Consider the following 20,856-nt stretch of genomic DNA (forward strand, 5'->3'; position numbering starts at 1 on the left):
ATTTCCTTGCTCCAGATTGCTTCCAAGAAAGTTTTGAGGTGTCTATACCTCTTCTTCCCACCCCTCCAATTTCTGGCCAATCTGCTCCAACAGACGGTTCTAGGTTTTCTTAGCAAAAGCTTCTGGCTCAAAAAGAAATGGCAAACAATTCCCCCCCCCCTTTTCAGTTTTACAGCTTCCTAGATCGTCTATCACATCTTTCCAAAATGAAATATGACAGTTAGGACAATTCAGAATGCAGATGTGACATTTCACCACTCCAGATAGGTCAGGAATAGCCCCCTGCTAATCACGAACTTCAGAAACCAATAAATTTATGTAGCTAACTACAGTTTATCCTGTTCATGTTTCTGCTTGAGTTCCCAAAGGCAGACTGTATTGGGCGGTTTGCATGAATGAAGATTAACAGGAGTCTAAAGCATACTGTAGTTCTGTTTTATAATAGGGTGGCCATATTTCAAAAAGTGAAAATCTGGACACAAATGTTGTTGAGCTTGGCATTGCAACCACAATCCTAACACATTGCCTAGAAGTAGCCAACCAGCATGAGAGAACTTAGATGAGATCAGAGACGGTGCTCAGTTTAAGACTGTAAGGGACATAAGAGGGTAGAACTGCTGCCAGAGCATCCATAAGAAATCATACAAACATATGCATATAGTAAATTCATCTTCTATCTGCTTTAGCTAATATTCAGATAAGCAAAGTCTGCAATCATATGATAAGCCGCAGCATATAAAGCAGTGAAGTCATACAGTTTGAATCATATGAATAGAAATACAGATGTGCATTAGGCCAGGTGTCATTAATGGACTAAAACAGGTTCCTGGAGATAATAGGTTAGGCTAACCGGCTAAGAGATTAGTGAAAATTGCTTTGCCCTTTTCAAAAATTGCCTGGCTGAAATGGTATGCTGCACAAACATTAATCAGCTCCTGTTCCTTCTACTTCTCACTTCATCAACATGATGAAGTCCTTTTCAGAGTTATTCAATATACATCACTTAAGTCTTTAGAGAAGCATAGTTCTGTTTTATCAGGATTGCAGCTAAATCAGAGGATAACTACATTTACTGTTGCAATTCTGACATGAAACTTAAATGGAGATAAATATTAACATTTGGGTAAGTCATAGAACAAGCTATTTTATTTTAAAAGCATTTTGGAAATTGTATGTTTAACCCAAAGTCTCTCCAAGTCATTTTTCCTCATTTTTTAGTGGTGTGTAACAAGCTTGAAGAACACAGCTGGCAATGCTTCAGCAGCCCAGATACCAGAGAACAAGAATGCTGCAAGTTAAATATTAAACAGCGCTAATCTGGTGTTAATCAGCTGCCTACCAGAACTATGAAAAGAATGAAGGGTTGTGGCTTACTGGCTGGATACCAGCCTCTTACAAAGTCACCTTTGGCCGACAATGCCACACCTGGAAAATGTTCTTTTCTCCCAGCCAGAGTGAAGTGCAAAAGTACATCACCCGGAAAAAGGAAAAGGAAAAAACACCCACCCCTTAATATAGCTACAACATGCCAAAGAGCAGGTTAGTTTTGAAATTGTTAGTGGTGTGTTCCAGATTTCTCAACTCACACCTAAGATTTATGTGGAGTTCTCTCTATAGTTCTAAAAGAAAAACATTAACCATTTCAGGCGTTGTTGCACAGAATAGTAGAACAAAAGAATATGAGAAAAGGCGGATCAACCATAACTTCCCCCCCCAGCCCAGCACAACCCCATTTCATACATATATTCTCATGAGTCATGAAAATAAAACTTCTTATTTTAATATTAAAATTACACCACAACCCACACTGGGGCTCTTCTCTTACCTTAACACAAGAATCTCTGGGACTGCTAATTGTTGAGAGCTTGTCGTGTTTTACTGCATGGGCTGACTTGGGAGGGGACCCCATGATAGTCCACAATCAGAACTCAATGAGTCTGGCAGTTGGATATTACTTCAACACTAGTACCGTAATATACAGGGTCCTCTACCATACTTGAAGGCAGAGACCTAACTTTGGTAGGCCAAAGGGGAAGTTGCATGGCACACAGTGCTGTTTTCCTAACACCTCATTGCTGTTCCCCAGCATGTTGTCTGAGGTGGATGCCTCACTCTACCTAATGAGAGGGCTGGCCCCAAGCAAAGATTCAGTGCAGTGAGACACACAGCAACTAACCTCAGCCCACCAGGGTCTGGCCTGGCTATCTGCTTCTAGAGCTATGGGTATGGTACGTAGGGTCAGGTAGGGCCACTAGATCCAAGACATGATACATCTTTGTGTCTCAGTGATTTGGCGCTCCACCACTGGACCAAATAACATGTGCTCAGCACCTGCTACTATCATCAAACTGAAAACCCCCAAAATTATAGCCCATCCACACTGGCAACAAATTGCTAGAGAGTTTCAAGCAAAACATGACGCAGGCATATGTTCTCACATCTCAGTTTTCCACAAATATGTAAAATAAACATTTCAGGAATGTTCTGTTTTATAAAAGTGTAATGCTTATATGCAGTAATTATTGAACTAATTTTTTTTGGTAGAGATTTCCAGTATAAACACATCCCCGCCAACATTTCACAGATGAAAACTCCTGCATATTAAAGGGTGGGGCTAGAGGCTAAGTTCAGCAGTGTGGCTAGAAGACAAATGGTACATGCAAACTCCAGATGACAAAAGCAGCAAGGCAAGCCAGATACAACAAGGCAAAGAAAAAAGGCACGTATACTGTACTGCATTTATACTATTTAGATAGGACATAGTAGGCCCCATTTCCCCGTTCCACACCCCTGCAAGCTTCAGCTGCCATTATGACTGGCTCATCTTTTCTAACAGTTGCTATTTCATTCTCTGTCCCTCCACCTCTTCCAGGTGCAGGCATTTTCCAATCTCAGCAGGCCAGGAGAACAAAACAGACACATCTAATCTGAATTTAGTGCTGCACCTTTGAGTAGAAAGTATCAGATGAAAAGGGCGGAAATCATTTTAATTTAAAAGAATACATTTTATGTCAGTTTCTCTGCCTGCATCCGTAAAAAAAAAAAGTGAAAATAAATTATGATTTCTCAACAAGAATGTTTTAGTTACTAATGGGGATTTCCATTCAACCCAATTGCCTTTGATGAAGGGCAATAAATATATATGTATTAATATTTTGGAAGGCGGCCGTTATTTCTTCATCAGATTAAAAAACAATCCAGAAAGCAAATGCAACACAGATGCTGAAGTGATTGATCCTGTTCCAGAAACAGATGTAACTTAGAAATATTTCCATCAGTAATGTTGAACTGATATTGTTTGATCTTGGTACATGCTCATTATAAATATTGAAAGTAGCTTCAGTTCATATTAAGTGCTTGTATCGCAGAATTAAATACCGAATTACTAGAAGGACTTGAAAGTTGAAAGGGATTGATTCATAATTTATTGTTCATGATGATATGTCAAAACCCAATTCTGGTCTAAAATTCAGCACATAGCAGCAGCTGGCACAAACACAACCGGCTCAGCATGGCTCGACATGACTGAAGTCATCATGGGATGACTTGCAGACATCTGCCAAGGTCTAAGAGAGTTGTGTAAATGGCCCCTAATCAATAAACTTTATTTGATTATCTCTAGTTGTTGTGTTATGTATAAAAACATGCTACAAAAAGAAGGAACCAGTTCACATTTCTCCAAACCTTCATCAATTCGTCATAGCTATTTCTTTTTTAAACTCAAGTCCTAGTCCTGGAAACTTCTTATGTTGGAATTTTAAGATTTTAGGTCTTTGATAATTTTGTTTTCTGCCAGGTTACTGTTTAAGAGCACTGTGCCTGAAGGCAGCTCGCTTATCTGGCCTTTTCCAACAAAACACATAGGATCATAGAACTGTAGAACTGTACAATTGGAAGGGACCCCATGGGTCATCTAGTCCCATGTTGTTTTTGCTGTGTTTGCAGCACCAAAATGACCCCTCTCGGTTGCGAGCATGGACAGTGTATATGGAGGTCCTGGGCTGCCTCGCTAATGTGATCCAATGGAAAGCAGAGCAATATGTTTGGTACCAGCTTGGCTGCAGGAGTTGCCAGATGGAGGCATACATTGCATCATCCAACCACCTTAGGTACTCCACTCCAGATTTGTGTAAGGTTTGCTTCTTAGCCTTTTCTTCTCCCGAAGATGCTCCGCAAGGCAGTGGGTACAGATTGTTCCTCAGGATTTACTTCCAAAGCCTTTCTTATGAATGAGTATAGCCGCAAGGCAGCAGAGGTTTAGGATCAGGAGTTTTCCTTCTCCTAGGAGGCAGGCTACCTTCCCAGGCTGACGAGCTCCATCTGCCCCTCACTTCCCTGTGCAGCGCATGCAGAAACCGTCTTCTTGACCATTGGACCCACTATTGGGTCTCATCCGCTTAATCTGCCAAGAGCCTGTCTTCACATGCAGGGGATAGAAAAGTCCCTAACATACTGAGGGTTCAAGACCCACTGGCAACCCTCACCTGGTCAAAACTGTTACCTGGGGTGTGGCCACTGTTGCAGGCTGACAGCTTCTAGGAGCCACAGATAACAGCTGGCCACAGGGACCAATGGTGGACGAACTATCCAGAAGAAGCATGACATATGCCCCACCAGAGATACCGCCCCTCCCCTAACACGCCATACTGCAATCCAGGAATCTCAGCTAAAGCATCCATGACAGATTGCCATTTAACATTTTGCTTCAAAACTTCCAATGAAGGAGAGACGATAACCTCCCGAGGGGAAGTTCTTTCTGATGTTTAGTTGTAAGGCAATTTAGATGGTTCTGCATGTAAAACTGCTGATTGTTGAAAAAGGCTTCTTTGTGTATCTGTCTTATTCATAGGAGCAAGCATGCAACAACAGTGAAGAGCCACACAACCTTATTCACTTGCAGACTCTCCAGGCAAGAGAAATACTACTTGCCACTCTTGGGGAAATGTAGCAGCATTCTTAGCAAAATGGCCCAGCTTAAACTCTATCACCGAAATGTGACAAAACATTTAAAATTTCCTGGGATTGGTAGACTTAAATGCTGCCTCGGGCTGCATTACGGATTGGCACCAGTGGCGCCATAAGCACGCCAGCTGTTAAAGAAGTTGACATTATATGAAGTGGTGGCTTTCAGGTGCTATAATTTAGGTTTGGCTGTAAATCCTGACATGTCTGACTTAGTAACTGTGCTTATTTTTGTCTACAGATATGTCTGGATGAAATAAGGCACTTCCTGAGAAATATAAAAAGGCAACTGTAGGGAGGAGGAGGGATGTGTGGGGCACTTATGAATCTCCCCATTCTCCCCCATTTCAAATATTTCATGAAGCTTTTAGTAAGGTGGATATTAAGCAATAAACAGGAAGCACCAATAATGAACTGCACTATGAGCTGCAGAGCACCACATAAAGTTATTTATGGTGGTTTTGCTCTTTTAAAGACGTACTTTCGTTTCATTATTTTTTTGACACACTAGTGTTTCAATAACTCACTGTATGGATTCTATGGTAATGACAGCTTCACAAGAGTGACTTCAGAAAGTTTTGACAAGTGAAGGGAGCAGGAAGTAGTTCTATAAATCATCAGTGGCAGGGGGAAAGCTGGTGGATTTCAACGAGTAAGTAAGAATAATCCTTTTTTATTTTTTTGTAGTCAGATTTGACTTTTGTGGTGCATTTTTTTACTTTCTTTCAATCCTAGTACATAGCTAATATAGAGTATGCAAAAAGCTTTTTAAAGCTACACATGGTGAAGAAAGAAGTAACAGGAGGCAAGACAACTGTGAATATATTAAGAAACTTATTTCCTGAAGGAGTAGGGGAAGGGACAGAATCTACTAAGCAGCAACAATCAAGTAGTGCACGGACCATAAAGTTGCTGCTTGCTTGCTAATTCAAAATTGGGACATACATTGAAAATATCTGGCAAGTCAGCAAGGCCTAGGATATCACCTTCAGAAGTGTTATTAACTTTAACTCTACCTTTAATACCGGAAGGAGCGTCTCCTCCCCCATTGTTCAGCCAGGACACTGAGGTCCTCTGTTCTGCTGTTTCCCTCACTGTGAGAAGGTTACAAGAAAACAGGCAGAGGGCCTTCTCTGTAGTGGTGCCCTCCCTGTGGAACACTCTCCCTTCAAATGTCAAGGAAATAAACAACTATGACTTTTAGAAGACATCTGAAGGCAGCCCTGTATTGGGAAGTTTTTAATGTTTGATGTTTTAGTATGTTCTGAGAGCTGCCCAAAATGGCTGGGGAAACCCAGCCAGATGGGTGGGGTATTACAATAATAATAATAATAATAATAATAATAATAATAATTATTATTATTATTATTATTATTATTACAGCGTTGCTGTAATATGAAAGTGCTAAGTGGCAATCTTCTGAGGGAGACTATTCACTCTTCCTTAGAAGGAACAAAGGCAACTAGATTCCCCGCTACTCCCCCTCCTGAATAAACTCAATAGTACTAATCCTTTCATTGTACTGGTAATCAAGATTTCCCAAGGGTGTGATGTCTTCAAATAAGCCAATATGAATAGCCTGATATGTTCAGATAACCATCTGAAGACAATTCCCATGCTCTCTTTCATATTGTTGCAAGGCACAGTATCTTGTAAATCAAGGTTGGATCTTGCACACTTCAGTCTCTCTTGTTAAGTACCCAGCTTTTAAAAGGCACCAGCATAAGTAGGTTGGGGGAGGGACATTCCCTTAAAGGCTCCTTGTCAGAGACCTGTATGTTCAGCACTACAACCTGACAGTAAGCACCCTTTTTCCACAGCAGGAGGACAACATTCTCAATATCAGCAGTATAATAAAGAATCCATAAACTCTGTAAATCATCTGCTTTCCAATAAAGTTGAAACAGCCACATTTCACAACAGTCTTCAGGCAGAGTGAACAGACTGTGTGTGGACTGCAGCTGTCAGACACAGCAGCTGAGGCCTCTTTACACAAGCAATTCTGACATTAATAATCCAATTCTTCTCCAAGACCACAAATTTAAAAGGTCTGATGCATGGGCAGACAACCTTAATTGCAACCATGTGTGTAAAAACTGCATAGTTATTCTTTTGGTGAGTTGCACAGAGAAACAGAACTTGCACTCAATATCTAAGGCTTTGTACTCCTGGTTAACAGGAGTCAAAGTAATCCCATGCCAGCACCCTGACTGGCCCAGGTGAGCTATAAGACTGCTATTTTGGGGCAGGATTCAATCCCGTAAGAGCAAGTTCAGGTTGTACAATTAAAGTTTATTTGGAGTTCTTCCATAGCAAACCGTGCTTCCCCTGCACATGCCCACACACAAACAAGACATTTTCCTATAAGGGTAAAACACTGAAAATGTGGGATAAAACTTGCATGACACAACATCATCTAACCTCCCTGCAAACAAATTAGAATGACCACTTAATAAATTGCTGGCATCATCTAACCTCTTCACAAACTTTGTGTAAACAATTTTGGATGAACTCTCAACAGGTCATCCAGAAACAACTTCAGATAAATACATTTGCACTGCATTTGTACACAGACATTCCTTCATCTTTATAAGGCATTTAAATAATATTCTTAAATCAATGAAGGTGAATGCTGGAAAGTGCAGGATAGACCAAAGATCACGCACAAGTTCTGCTACAGTGGTGCCTACCTAGAATTCACGGGTTGAATCCAAGGAAGATGTTGCATGAGTAAAACAGCTTCCCAAGCACAACAGAATCTCCTACACACATGAACCCCAAATGTGTTATGGAGGGGTTTTTGGCGGCAGGCTGCACCAGGAGAAGTTCTGTGGTGCTTGTGAAGCTGCTCCATTTGTGCAATGATTTCGTTTGATGCAACTCCTGGTCTCTAGCATGCCTACGGTTCTAACCATTAATGGGCAGTTTGATAAAACTGCATACATCTAAGTCAACTAACTTGCAAGATAGAAGGCAGAGACTGAGAATTAGCAACTTGCCCAAAGCTCCAAAAACCACTTTGAGGGTTGTTGTTGTATTAACAATCAAACGGCATATAAATTTTATTAAATAAATTATTACTGCTGCTCTCACCTTCTAAGTAGTAATTTTTCCTATTAAATCCTTTCATAAAATCAGATCACATCCTAATCTCACTATGATTTGTGAGCACAGTGGGGAAAATCATCAGGCAGAAGGTTGGGTTGCCATACGTCCGGAATTTCCCAGACATATCCAAAATACTGCAGTTGGTAGCAGTGTCTGACCACAAGTCAGAAAAAAAATGTCCGGGAAAATCTGGATGTATCGCAGCCCATGGCAGCAGTGTAGTTTTAGCCAATTTCCCATTAATAAAGCTCCAAAATGGATCCCCACCCCCCATGTTTTTGCCAAAACAACTTTCCCAGATTTTCACTGTTTGAAATATGGCAACCCTACAGAAGGAATCTATTAATCCAAAGAAGGGTAACTTGACAAGTTCAAGGTAGAAAGGAGAAAAAATATAACTTTTAGTATCTGGAGCATAGAGGAATAGAAACACCCATGAGGTTTGCCTGAGCTCCCATATGGGACAGTGTGTCATCCAAGATAGGGAAAATATGGAAATTTTCTATCAGTTCCTAGCCCACACAATGTAGCCTTTCATAACCACGGATTAGCAGAAATTGCACCACAACAGCTTAGACAACAATAACACCACCACATGCTCTCACAGGAAATATTAATTAATACCCCCCATCTTTGTAATTTGTGGATCTTATGAAATCTATGCTAGCGAAGCTTAACAAGCTTGCCATTAAAGCAACACAGTAACTAGCCCCGTCATTAAGTTACTGTCCTAAATTTGTTTTGCCAGCAGTGAAATAAAATTTAGCTGAATTATAATGAACTATTGCTGCTGATTGTCAATTAAAAAAACCAGACTAAGCATAAAATATGGTTAAAAGTTGTTTGTGCAATCTTATGAGGCAACCAAGAGGGATTTCTGTTGGTGTTCGAGGTATTCATATTCTGAGGAGGATCTAATTCCTCAAATTAATCCAACTTGCACAAAACAATTCAGATAGATAGCTTTTTACTTCCTCCGGCCTACTTGTCACAGGCTAATCCAGCATTTAAATCAACCTCCTCTGAGGGGCAAGTAATGTTCTTAAACCATTTTTGCACACTCAAATCAAGAACACCTGCATGTCTATAAAGCAAAGGGAAGAGGTCATTTAGAAGTTACAAACCATTGCCTCTTGCTATTTTTATTGGAGAAGTAACAGAAATGGCTTGGGGAAAACCTTCACTAAACAACAAGAACACTGCAGCAAAGTGCAGCTAAGCCTTTTGCATGTTCAGGCATGGAAAAACAATACAATTTGAATGCTTGCCAAGTTTGTTCCGGGTATTTTGGGGGGGGGGCTGGGGGGGAACCACTTGACTGCTGTTTGCTGCTGCCCTGCCCTGCTCATTTACCCTTGGCAATCATTAACCAGCAGCTCCTCTATAGTACTTTCTGCAAGCACAATGTAGGAAAAACAATTTAACCAACAGCTATGTTTCACACAGTTCTTGCTCCTTAATTGTGGGTGGGGTGGACACCCTATGTATACAGGGGAAAGGGTGCAGGGAAAGTGGCAGCTCTAATTAACATTATGATTTAAAACAGTCATCCCCAAACTGCGGCCCTCCAGATGTTTTGGCCTACAACTCCCATGATCCTTAGCTAACAGGACCAGTGGTCAGGGATGATGAGAATTGTAGTCCAAAACATCTGGAGGGCTGAAGTTTGGGGATGCCAGATTTAAAAGAACCACACTCCATTGTATATTTTTGGTTCTTTGCCCTTGTAGATTCTTAAATGGGTAGCAGCAAACAGCTACCATTAAATACCACTAGCAAAGCTGTGCTGCCCCCCTCTCCTCCTGCTGTACCCTCCTCCCCATCTTGCCTGGGCAGGGGAGTAGGTAGGAGAACCCCAGAACAACATGCAGGGGGAGGAGAGGGGAGATTGTTCTATCTGGCAAGCATAAATGTTTGCACTGACAGAATAATCGTAACAACACAATGCTGAACTTCTCCCATACCTCAAATCCTGTAAAGCACAGCTGTAACTCAAGAGAGAAAAATGAAAAATGATTACTGTATGTGGCTTCCATTCTGCCTTATCCTTCTACTACCCAGAAAACTGATTAAGTTTCACAAACCTTACAGTGAATATCCAAAATTATTACAGCCAGGAGGGGCATTACAATAGAGTTTATCCTGATACCACACTTTTATTTTTGCTTTATCTAGATAGGGATTTTCAGAGAACTTCTACCAGGCTATTGCGGTTGCTGCCCCCCCCCCCAGTTTCTCCCTCTCCTTTGTAACCAAAAGCAGCAGAACAATTAGAATACAAGGCCCATTAATCCCTTTGCAAGCGTGTGCAGAGTTTATCTTCAAATTTCTATCACTGGGGTTTAATTAAAAGACTCCCAAAAGGCAGGAAAAGCCATACCAACATTCCCCACATGTACATTGTGTTTGGTTCTTAGCAGCAAGTCACACTGACAGCTCAAACCAGATGAGCTAGTGTGTTTACATTTAAACAGGTTCTTATATAGATAAAAGCCTACAACCCTGCTTCAAAGAACAGGTATTTCAGGTTGCTTAGGAAACACCAAGTCATCTCAGATAGGCTCTGGTGTGTGTGTGTGTTTTATAAACCACCAGATCACAGACAACACAAACCTCTTTATGTTGCCCAGCTGTGTTGCTTTCTGTTCACTTAATCCCTAATCCCTAGAGAGGTTCACCCATTATACTCATGTGCTTTCCCACCTTTAAAAGGTGCACTTAAAAAGTAAATAAAAGATTATTGTCTTTTCAGATTGGTAAATTCATCACACACTCCTGTTTCGGTCTTCCTGGTGTGCTCAGAGATTATTATTAGACAGCACTTCTTTAAAAATATATACTGAAGGAGGAATCTGCCTATACGGATTTAGGAGAGAACAATGGGTAGCCTACTGTTTGAGTCTCAAAGGCAAACATGGTCCCCATCAGGATGCTTAAGATGCAGGAAATGGGCCTTTAGTGTTGCAGGACCTACCCTTTGAAACTCCCTTCCAATTACTTGTCAGAAGGAGGAGGAGATTCTCTATTGTCTTTTTGGTCACCTATCAAAGACCTTCTTTTTTCAATTAGCCTTTTAAGTTAATGTTTTTATATCAGTCTGATTTGTATTGGATTTGAAATAAGTTTCTATATATGAAATTGTTTTATATGTTTTTTATATTTTAGATTGCTTCAAGATGTTTCACAGGCAGTGATTCCTAAGTGGAATGAAACAAACAAAATCCTGCCTTATTCTGCCTGTAAAGAAAGAAAAATCTCATTGTACCATTATAACAACCCCAGCAAAAGGTATAGAAAACAGAATGGCTACCACATCTCAAACAGACCCAGATCACTGCCTTTTCTAAGTACACTTCGGTTTGAGTACTTTCACTTTAAGTACTCAACGGACCCGTCTGGAATGGATTAATCCCCTTTCCATTACTTTCAATGGGAAAGTTCACTTCAGGTTAAGAACGCTTCAGGTTAAGTACTTCCAGGACCAATTACACTCATACTTTGGGTTAAGTACGCTTCAGGTTGAGTATTCCGTGGACCCATCTGGAATGGATTAATCCACTTTCCATTACTTTCAATTGGAAAGTTTGCTTCAGGTTAAGTACGCTTCAGTTTAAGTACCGGTAGTCTGCGGACCGTCTGAAATGGATTAATCCACTTTCCATTACTTTCAATGGGAAAGTTCACTTCAGGTTAAGTACAGACTTCTGGAACCAATTGTGTACTTAAACCGAGGTACCACTGTATAGCTACCTCCCAAGATGCAGTTTGCCAAACATGACCCAGGGTCATCTCAAGGAGACGAAGGAAAAGCTGCCCATGTATCTCTATGGCACATACTGCAATATATCTAGGTGATATATTGATGATGATAATAATAATTTTATTATTTATACCCCGCCCATCTGGCTGGGTTTCCCCAGCCACTCTGGGCGCCTTACAGCACATAAAAATGAAGCACTCTTCAGGTATGTGAAGCTGATCTTACCTTTAAGAGATTAAAAACCTGGAGAATTGTGCAGGGTATAAAAAATTAGTTTCATGGTCTTGTGAAGACATGAGAGGGCAGATCCTTGCTCTGTCATGGAAAATTGGCCTGCACAATTGCTAGATTCTTGGATGACGGGGCGAGCTCCCATTGTTCGGTCCCAGCTCCTGCCAACCTAGCAGTTCGAAAGCACACCAAAGTGCAAGTAGATAAATAGGTACCGCTCCACTGGGAAGGTAAACGGCGTTTCCATGTGCTGCTCTGGTGCGCGAGAAGTGGCTTTGTCGGCAGCCTCGGCCTATAGAGCGAGATGGGCGCGCAGCCCCAGAGTCATCCGCGACTGTACCTAATGGTCAGGGGTACCTTTACTGACTGTGACTCAGATCATCAGCTTCTTATAGCAAAATTCCAGCTTAAACTGAAGAAAGTAGGAAAAACCACTGGGGCAGTAAGATACAATCTAAATCAAATCCCTTGGTGGACAGAGTGCCTGAAGAACTATGGATGGAGGCTTGCAACATTATACAGGAGGCAGCAACGAAAACCATCCCAAGGAAAAAGAAATGCAAGGAAGCAAAACGGCTGTCCAACGAGGCCTTGCAAATAGCGGGGGAGAGGAGGCAAGTAAAATGCGAGGGAGATAGGGAAAGATACAGGAAACTGAATGCAGATTTTCAAAAAATAGCAAGGAGAGACAAGAGGGCCTTCTTAAATGAGCAATGCAAAGAAATAGAGGAAAACAATAGAATGGGGAAAACCAGAGATCTGTTCAAGAAAATTGGAGATATGAAAGGAACATTTTGTACAAAGATTACCATAATAAAGGACAAAAGTGGTAAGGACCTAACAGAAGCAGAAGACATCAAGAAGAGGTGGCAAGAATACACAGAGGAATTATACCAGAACGATATGGAGGTCTCGTACACCCCAGGTAGTGTGGTTGATGACCTTGAGCCAGACATCTTGGAGAGTGAAGTCAAATGGGCCTTAGAAAGCACTGCTAATAACAAGGCCAGCCTACACAATGACAAACCTAGACAGCATCTTAAAAAGCAGAGACATCACCTTGCCAACAAAGGTCCGTATAGTTAAAGCTATGGTTTTCCTAGTAGTAATGTATGGAAGTGAGAGCTGGACCATAAAGAAGGCTGATCGCCGAAGAATTGATGCTTTTGAATTATGGTGCTGGAGGAGACTCTTGAGAGTCCCCTGGACTGCAAGAAGATCAAACCTATCCATTCTGAAGGAAATCAGCCCTGAGTGCTCACTGGAAGGACAGATCCTGAAGCTGAGGCTCCAATACTTTGGCCACCTCATGAGAAGAGAAGACCACCTGGAAAAGACCCTGATGTTGGGAAAGATGGAGGGCACAAGGAGAAGGGGACGACAGAGGACGAGATGGCTGGACAGTGTTCTTGAAGCTACAGACATGGGTTTGGCCAAACTGCAGGAGGCAGTGGAAGACAGGAGTGCCTGGCGTGCTCTGGTCCATGGGGTCACGAAGAGTCGGACACGCCTAAACGACTAAACAACAACAACCTTTACCTTACTAAATATAGTATCTGGAAAGAAACTAGATCAAGAGGAAGCCTTCTGTTTCAATATTTCTATTGTTTCCTTGCCCCGCCCCCTCCTTTTGTTGAAGCCTGGGCATCTGACAGACACTCCCATTCCATTAACAGTTGATTTGGCTTTGAGTGGGAAGTCTCCATTACAGTCATACCTCTAGATAAGAATGCTGTGGGTTGTGTACAACATGGGTTATGTACGCGCCGAACCCGGAAGTAACAGAACGGGTTACCTCCGGGTTCAGCGATTCGCGCATGCGCAGACGTGCCAAATCACGCCATGTGCATGCGCAGAATTGCCCGGGGAGCACGCACAGATTTGGCGCTTCAGGGTAAGTGCTGCTCTGGATGTGTACGGGGCTCCAGAACGGATCCCATTCGTATCCAGAGGTACCACTGTATTAAGGAGACAGTTTATCATTTGGGGGAATAGCTGAGTTTGGAGAAACAACACATTTTTGCAGAGAATACACACTAAATCACATTCAAATCATATTCTTCCTCACAAATAATTCCAGGTGTTGTGGTTTACAAACTCCAGCAACCCATAGCAAACTACAGTTCCCAGAATTCAGGACATAGTCTCAATCATTTTCTCTAATGCAAATCATCAACATATTAACACAAGAAGAGTACAAAAGCTAAGGTGGCTGTGTTGATTCATTATTGCACACATACCAGCAGCTGATAGCACAAAACCCCATTCCTTAGGATCAATATAACTGCAACCCTAGCATAGCTTCCTAGGATTAAGCTCCACCGAATTCAGTGCTGTTGAATTCTGACTGCATAGGTTCAATTTGTAAAGCATTTTGAGCTTTAACCAAAGATTTTCACCAGTTGAAATTCAACCTTTGGTTTTTAAATTTGAAATGCAAGCCATCTTTCAAAGAAATATTACCATTTAAACTAGGAACTCCATAAAAGAAAAATAAGAAAGGATCCAACCTCTGCTAATTTCCCTTATTCTCTTACTTTCTTTAAGCTAATATGTCACAAAAAGTGCCCCATCGTCAGCTTATTCACTTGCAAAAGTGAGGAAGGTCCAGTCAATTATAGCTAGGAGCTGATACAATAGTATAATCACACCTGCTCTGGGGGGAAAAAAACACCCCAGGTCTGCATCCCTTCCAAGATACCATTACATGGCGAACCCTGAACCTTAGCCAAGCAATGTGACTGCAGGAAATCAGAATGGTCACACTCCCAAAAAGTCTCTTTAAAACTATTCCAGTTTGAATTCTAGCCGATAATCTAAAACAGGCATCCCCAAACTTCGGCCCTCCAGATGTTTTGGACTACAATTCCCATCATCCCTGACCACTGGTCCTTTTAACTAGGGATCATGGGAATTGTAGGCCAAAACATCTGGAGGGCAACACTGTGGGGATGCCTGATCTAAAACTACCAATAAATTCAAGATAATTTTACTGGACCAGGCAAAAATACCCAATATGCATCCCTAATGCGGACCTTAAGAAGACAGTGAACCAAAGGAGGCTAAATATCCCTGAACTGCATTTTTTATTATGTCTAACCTTGAGCATAGCCTTAGAACTGGTTTTACTTTGGAAGAATTCTGGTGACAATGACATTAAGGAGAATTCCAATCCGTCTTTTACTCTGCTGAATTGGAATGCAACGTAAGCCCAACACTACAGTTCATTAGAAAAGCAAACTTCAGATGTAAACAATAAAAAACTTGTAAAATCATATTCACATTCACAGTGACTACATTTCTGCTTCCAGACAGCCCACTCTCGTAAAATCTATATGCATCACGTAGCCAGTTCAGTTTAAGATAGTTGTTCAATCATAATTTTAGCTTAATAAAAAGGCTATGGGCATATGGCCATGATCATTTGGTGCTAAGCATAACTATTTTGAAGAGATTGTGCATAATAAAGTTAGACAGAACTGTCAAATTTTGGCTCAGCCTCCCATATAAGCAGCATTCCAGATTGCTGACGTGTAAGATAAAATGGGAGAAAGGCTTTAGCTGCTTGATTTCATTCTGCTAGAATGCAGTGTCTGGAAGTGGAATGGTTGTCAACACAGACAGTAATAGGAGGAAGCAAGTTTCATTTTGTCTGTTAGCTGCAGCTTTCTTTTTTGTTTTAATGAAGTGGTGTTTGGAACCTACATCAAAGTCTTCCATGGGGAAAATGTTTACACCTGAAGGTGTTCATAATACCTGTGCAGTCAGTTTCCAAGCAAAGCCAAAGCTAACCCCAAAACAACAGTATTCTTGTTCTGAATCCCGAAATCATGTGGGGGGCATACTGGTTTGTTTGTTTTTTTGGCTATGGGAGCCAATTATATCAAGAAGCACATTTTTGTTTTTCAAAATCTCAAAATACAGTATGGATACTTAGGGAGAGCTGAGACAGATGGCAAGATGACACAATCTTCTGGTTGACATTTTCACATGGCCTCCTATTAAAAAAGAAAAACAAAGGGGTGTGTGCATGTGCAGTGTTCCTACAAACTATGGATAAGAAAACATGTAAAAAGCTTAAGCCTGCTTACTTGGTGTCCCGTTTACTGTGATATCATACCTATGTGAAAAGTCAAAATAGCAAGACCACCACTTCCCCATTTTACTGCTATCACTCCACACAAAGGACTGATGTGTTATTCAGAAGGCTTGCAATGTATAGTGTTAGCATTCTTCTGTTATTTTAATATTCTTGGTGTTTGCATGTTTATTATGCTACGTTTGTCTAAATTAATTGTTTGAATAGTCTGAAGTGTATTTTTTTTATAAAATGAGGACTAAGAAATTACTAAAATGTAGGGTAGCAGCCTATCTTTCAGAATATTACATGCTCTAAAGAACAGAAATATAGATTAATTTAGTGGCCATACCAATTAAGCATGTGCCACCATAGAAAATACCTTATTTATTTGCTGAGGTGCTACTGCATCGTAATACTGCTATTGGGAAAATAACTGATAATGTAGAGTGATTGTGAGCTTGACCAATAAATTACCTAGTTATAAAATTGGAAATTTCTTTGAGAAACAGAAAGTGTGTGTGTGTGTGTGTGTGTGTGTGTAAAAAGAAGTCTGACTGGAAAGAATTATGTAAAATCTAGTACAGTAATACTTTACACAGTGGAAATATATTCACATTATTGGAGATAAGGAGTTACAGTGTACAAACCAAGATAATATGATTACCTTGGTCAGGATTCAACACACTGATCTGATTCACACACCACTTTAACCATAGTTAAAATAAACTATAGTTTAAAGTGAATGAGCAGTGTGTTGGTGCATGCTGCTGAAATCACAGGTACTTCTCTACAATACTGTACCTGAGCTGCTGGGGAAAAACCAAGCCACATTGTCAACTAAACTTAACTGCTAGCACAACATAACCCAGTCTCCTCCCCTGCCCCCTCAAATTGGTTGGAGGAGGCAGAAGAACCCCAGAAGAGTGGAGGTGGGGGGATGGTTCACACAAATGCTTGTGGTGGTGGAAGGATCATAACAGTATGGTGCTGAATTCCTCCCATAGTCTGGTTTGTTGTGCCCTTCCAAGCCCAGGATCACGGGTTGTTTCTCTCCAGACAAACCACAAGCAGAAACAAAGGTGTGTTCTTGGTTTGCCCCCTGCAGTTTGTTTGGGGAAGCAAGTCAAGGCTTTATTTTAACTATGGTTTAATGCAGAGGTAAGAATCTGTCTATGTAGTAGGCCATGCTCCATACCCTCCTTGCAATGGGTCCTGTGATGCTGTATTCTGCTTGCCAGCATAAAGGATGGAAAGGTACCCGTATTTTCCAGCGTATAAGACGACCACCAACTTTTCCAGTTAAAGTATAGAGTTTAGGATATACTCACTGTATAAGATTACCCGTCTTCCTACGATCGTCCGTGGGCCGGACATGCCCATGCTGCCCATATCCAAAATGTCCGCAGCGCCAGAAATCACTTCTGCGCATGTCCAGAAGCCGAAAATCGTGTCTGGACATGCGCAGAAGCTATTTCCGGTGCTGCGATGCCCATTTCCAAAATGTCTGCAGCGCCAGAAATCGCTTCTGCAGCTGTGTATAAGACAACCTGGCATATAAGACGACCCCCAACTTTTGAGAAGATTTTCCTGGGTTAAAAAGTAGTCTTATACACAGGGAAATACAGTATGTGTGGTGCAAACTTGTGTGGAAACCCTTGACATTGGCCTGGCTAAAATGTACCCTACTGTACTACCGGTATTGCTCTGCCAGCATTTTACTATCTTCTTGCCCTTTTCTAGTTAGCACAGTTTTCATCTTACATTATTTTCTCTAATCCATTTAAGGCAACCATTTTGGCTAACTACTATTTGGACTATTTTAAATTGTTTGGAAAATTCAAGGCTTTATTGGATCCACAATGTACACATTTCCCACGAAGTTGTGTATGTTTCTTTATCCTCCATTTAAACAACTGAGAATTATTGCATCAACTTACCCTATTTAATTATGGAAGTTTCAAAATCCGGAGGAAAGAGCTGCAATGACTAGTCTATGTGTAGCTGATAACAAACATTTTAAATCACCTTCCCATTACTTCTCTTTTGTAAAACATGTCCTCATGAATGTCAACAAAATGTATGCCCTCCTGAATAGCCAGCTACAGAAATACTGTTTACTTAAAGGCTCTATATGGAATGGACATATCTGTCCTACAAAAATTAAAATCCTGCACCAAAAGCTGATACCTACATTCTGCATAAAGTATGCAAATGAACCCATTTGCATAATTTCTCAAATTTATTTTGCGATTTTTACAGTTTAATTTCTCTTAAATCTTAACTTTGCTATATCACCCCATAAAGGATCAAAATATGCTAGAAAACTACTGTCTGAAATTGTGATTAGCAGAAGCAGAGCACCTTTTTTAATCTTTATGTAGTTTCTTACAATATAAATAGCAATTATATAGCCACACTGAAAGGGTGTTGGCTTCATTATTTTAAATGTTCATCTTGGAAGAGATTGGGAGAAACCTGTAATTTTCATGCGGCAGAAGATTAGCTGCTAAATTGACTTTCAGGGTCATTAGCCTCACAAACTCAGAAATCCACCATCTTAGCCCAGAATTGTTATGATTACATTTACTGGGGGGTTTTTTTAATGCATTTGCTAGGATCATTATTATAAATGAAACTGGCATTCTCAGTCACTTCTGTCATCGAGACTGAGCAACAGTCACACCAAAATTGCAACTCCTTCAAAATCTCTGTGCAAAACCCTCTTATACTGTATTTGCAAGCACACAGGGTAAAAAGCCAGCTACAGTATGCTACTCCAAAAGGATAAGCACAGAAGCGGGAACCTAGTTTCAATGTTTACTTCAATTTCCATTATTTGTTGTGGAAAGTTGGACTGTTCTGCATGGTTAATATACACATGGATAACTTTGCTGCATAAATACTTGGATTATTATCACCCCTTATGGACTTGTCAGTTTTACTGCATTCTCTGAATGAATATAAGCAAAATAATTCCTCCTATATGCGCTCACACAGAGCAAATAGAATACAAGCTTGGCTGCTGTGGGGAAAGAGAAAGGGTGCTCCAAGAAGCATGTTAGCAGTCAGGGTTCCTCCAAACTTGAGGAAAATCTGTCACTCCAAGAGCAACTCGTTTTGAGCTGCTCAATGTACGTTGTGAACTGCCCTGAGATCCATGGATGAAGGGTGTTATATACATTTAATAAAGCAATAAAAATAAAATAAATAGAAAGGCAGCAGTCCTGTTTCACATACTTAGAAGAAGCAAAGGTTTACAGTTGTGAAACTGCTACTGTTGTGATTATTTTTACACTTCAAAAGTGTAGGTCCCTATCTCAAGGAGCTCACCATCTAATATGGCCACAGAAGAAACTGGAAAGGCAGGAGCAAATAGAGTAAGAATGCAGGTCTATTTGAGTTGCATTTGCTTAGTTACAGAGGTGCTTGAAAACTATCACAGCAGAATTTATTCAGAGAGTGGCTCGTGCACAAAACTTTATTTTCCACGGCATCAGTTCATTCTAACCTTCCTTCTTATTGTACTTTCAAAGCAGGAGACGCTAGAGCTTGTAATGAACAAAATTAATCTGAAAATGCTACAATGAGTGGTTACACTATACAGAATGTTTCTTTCGGTGTAGGATAGCCAAATAAACACTTCCTTTTAAACCCCTACTGCAACTTTACTCAGCAACATAATCCAAGAAACTGATTAAATGTGCATGTACTTGTATATTCATTCAGTCTCTCATATACACACAAACGTCCGGTTTTAAGCTGTACTGCATGCAGATTCTGTAATGTTGCATTTGATTCAATTAGAAATAGCAGTGGCTGAGTGCACAAGTACCATAGTCCAAATTTGTTGAGGCTATATTAGATGGCAGACGATTAATAGACAAAAGGTAAGATAGTTGATTAACAAGTCTGTGTTAATTATATGAAAAACCATCTACATTTTTTGTTGCAGTAATGTTGCATACATACGTATAAGGCCAGAAAGCAGGCTGCAAAAATGTTTCAGTACACCCTATATGTGTATATTATCATCTTGCTCATATGCTGGAAAGCCAGCAGGACTCCTTTTCAGGTACAAAGTGTCCATTCATTCAGCTCATGTTCACTCCAGTTTATCTGGTTACTCAAGCTGAAGGTTAATTCTATCTGGCCATTCTTGCGTGTAACAATGGCATTTTCTGTGAACACAAATAGGGCTTCAGCAGCAGATTCTGGGAAAGTTCAAAGCCAATAAAGTTGTTGTACTGCATTGGTTCCCTATACTGTATGGCAGGGGTGTCAAACTCAAATTCATCGGGGGCCGCATCAGCAGTTTGGTCACCCTCAAAGGGCCGGTTGTATCTATAGGACTATGTGTCCACTCTTTATTATCATAAATTATTGTCACTGCATTCAATTATTACTGTTTTTTGTAATAATGTAAGTAATAACTAGCTCTGAAAGAAGAAACATAGTCAGAATAATGGCAAGTAGATATTCAAATGTACAATTATTGTACAATTTATTGAAAAATGATTTTTGGTAACTGCACTGGGTGGTGGAGGCTCGCTAGGGTTTCATGCAGGACCTTTGCAGAGCTACTAGTACTTGGAGATGCTGGGGTCCTTCTGCATGCAGGACAGATGTTCTGCCAGTGAGCCACCACCCTTCACCAAAGGGACTGGCTGAGGTTGACTCACTGGAGCTGCTCTCCTGGTTCCAGGGTTTAAGGGCC

General features: G+C 40.7%; 1 protein-coding gene across 5 annotated transcripts in view; it reads right to left on the bottom strand.

The window, feature by feature from the left end:
- RASSF7 (Ras association domain family member 7) overlaps positions 1–20,856 on the bottom strand; it is a 60,154-nt gene that overhangs the window by 20,868 nt on the left and 18,430 nt on the right. The window lies entirely within an intron of this gene.

This window comes from Zootoca vivipara, chromosome 1 (genome assembly GCF_963506605.1).
Source record: "Zootoca vivipara chromosome 1, rZooViv1.1, whole genome shotgun sequence".
NCBI lineage: Eukaryota > Metazoa > Chordata > Lepidosauria > Squamata > Lacertidae > Zootoca > Zootoca vivipara.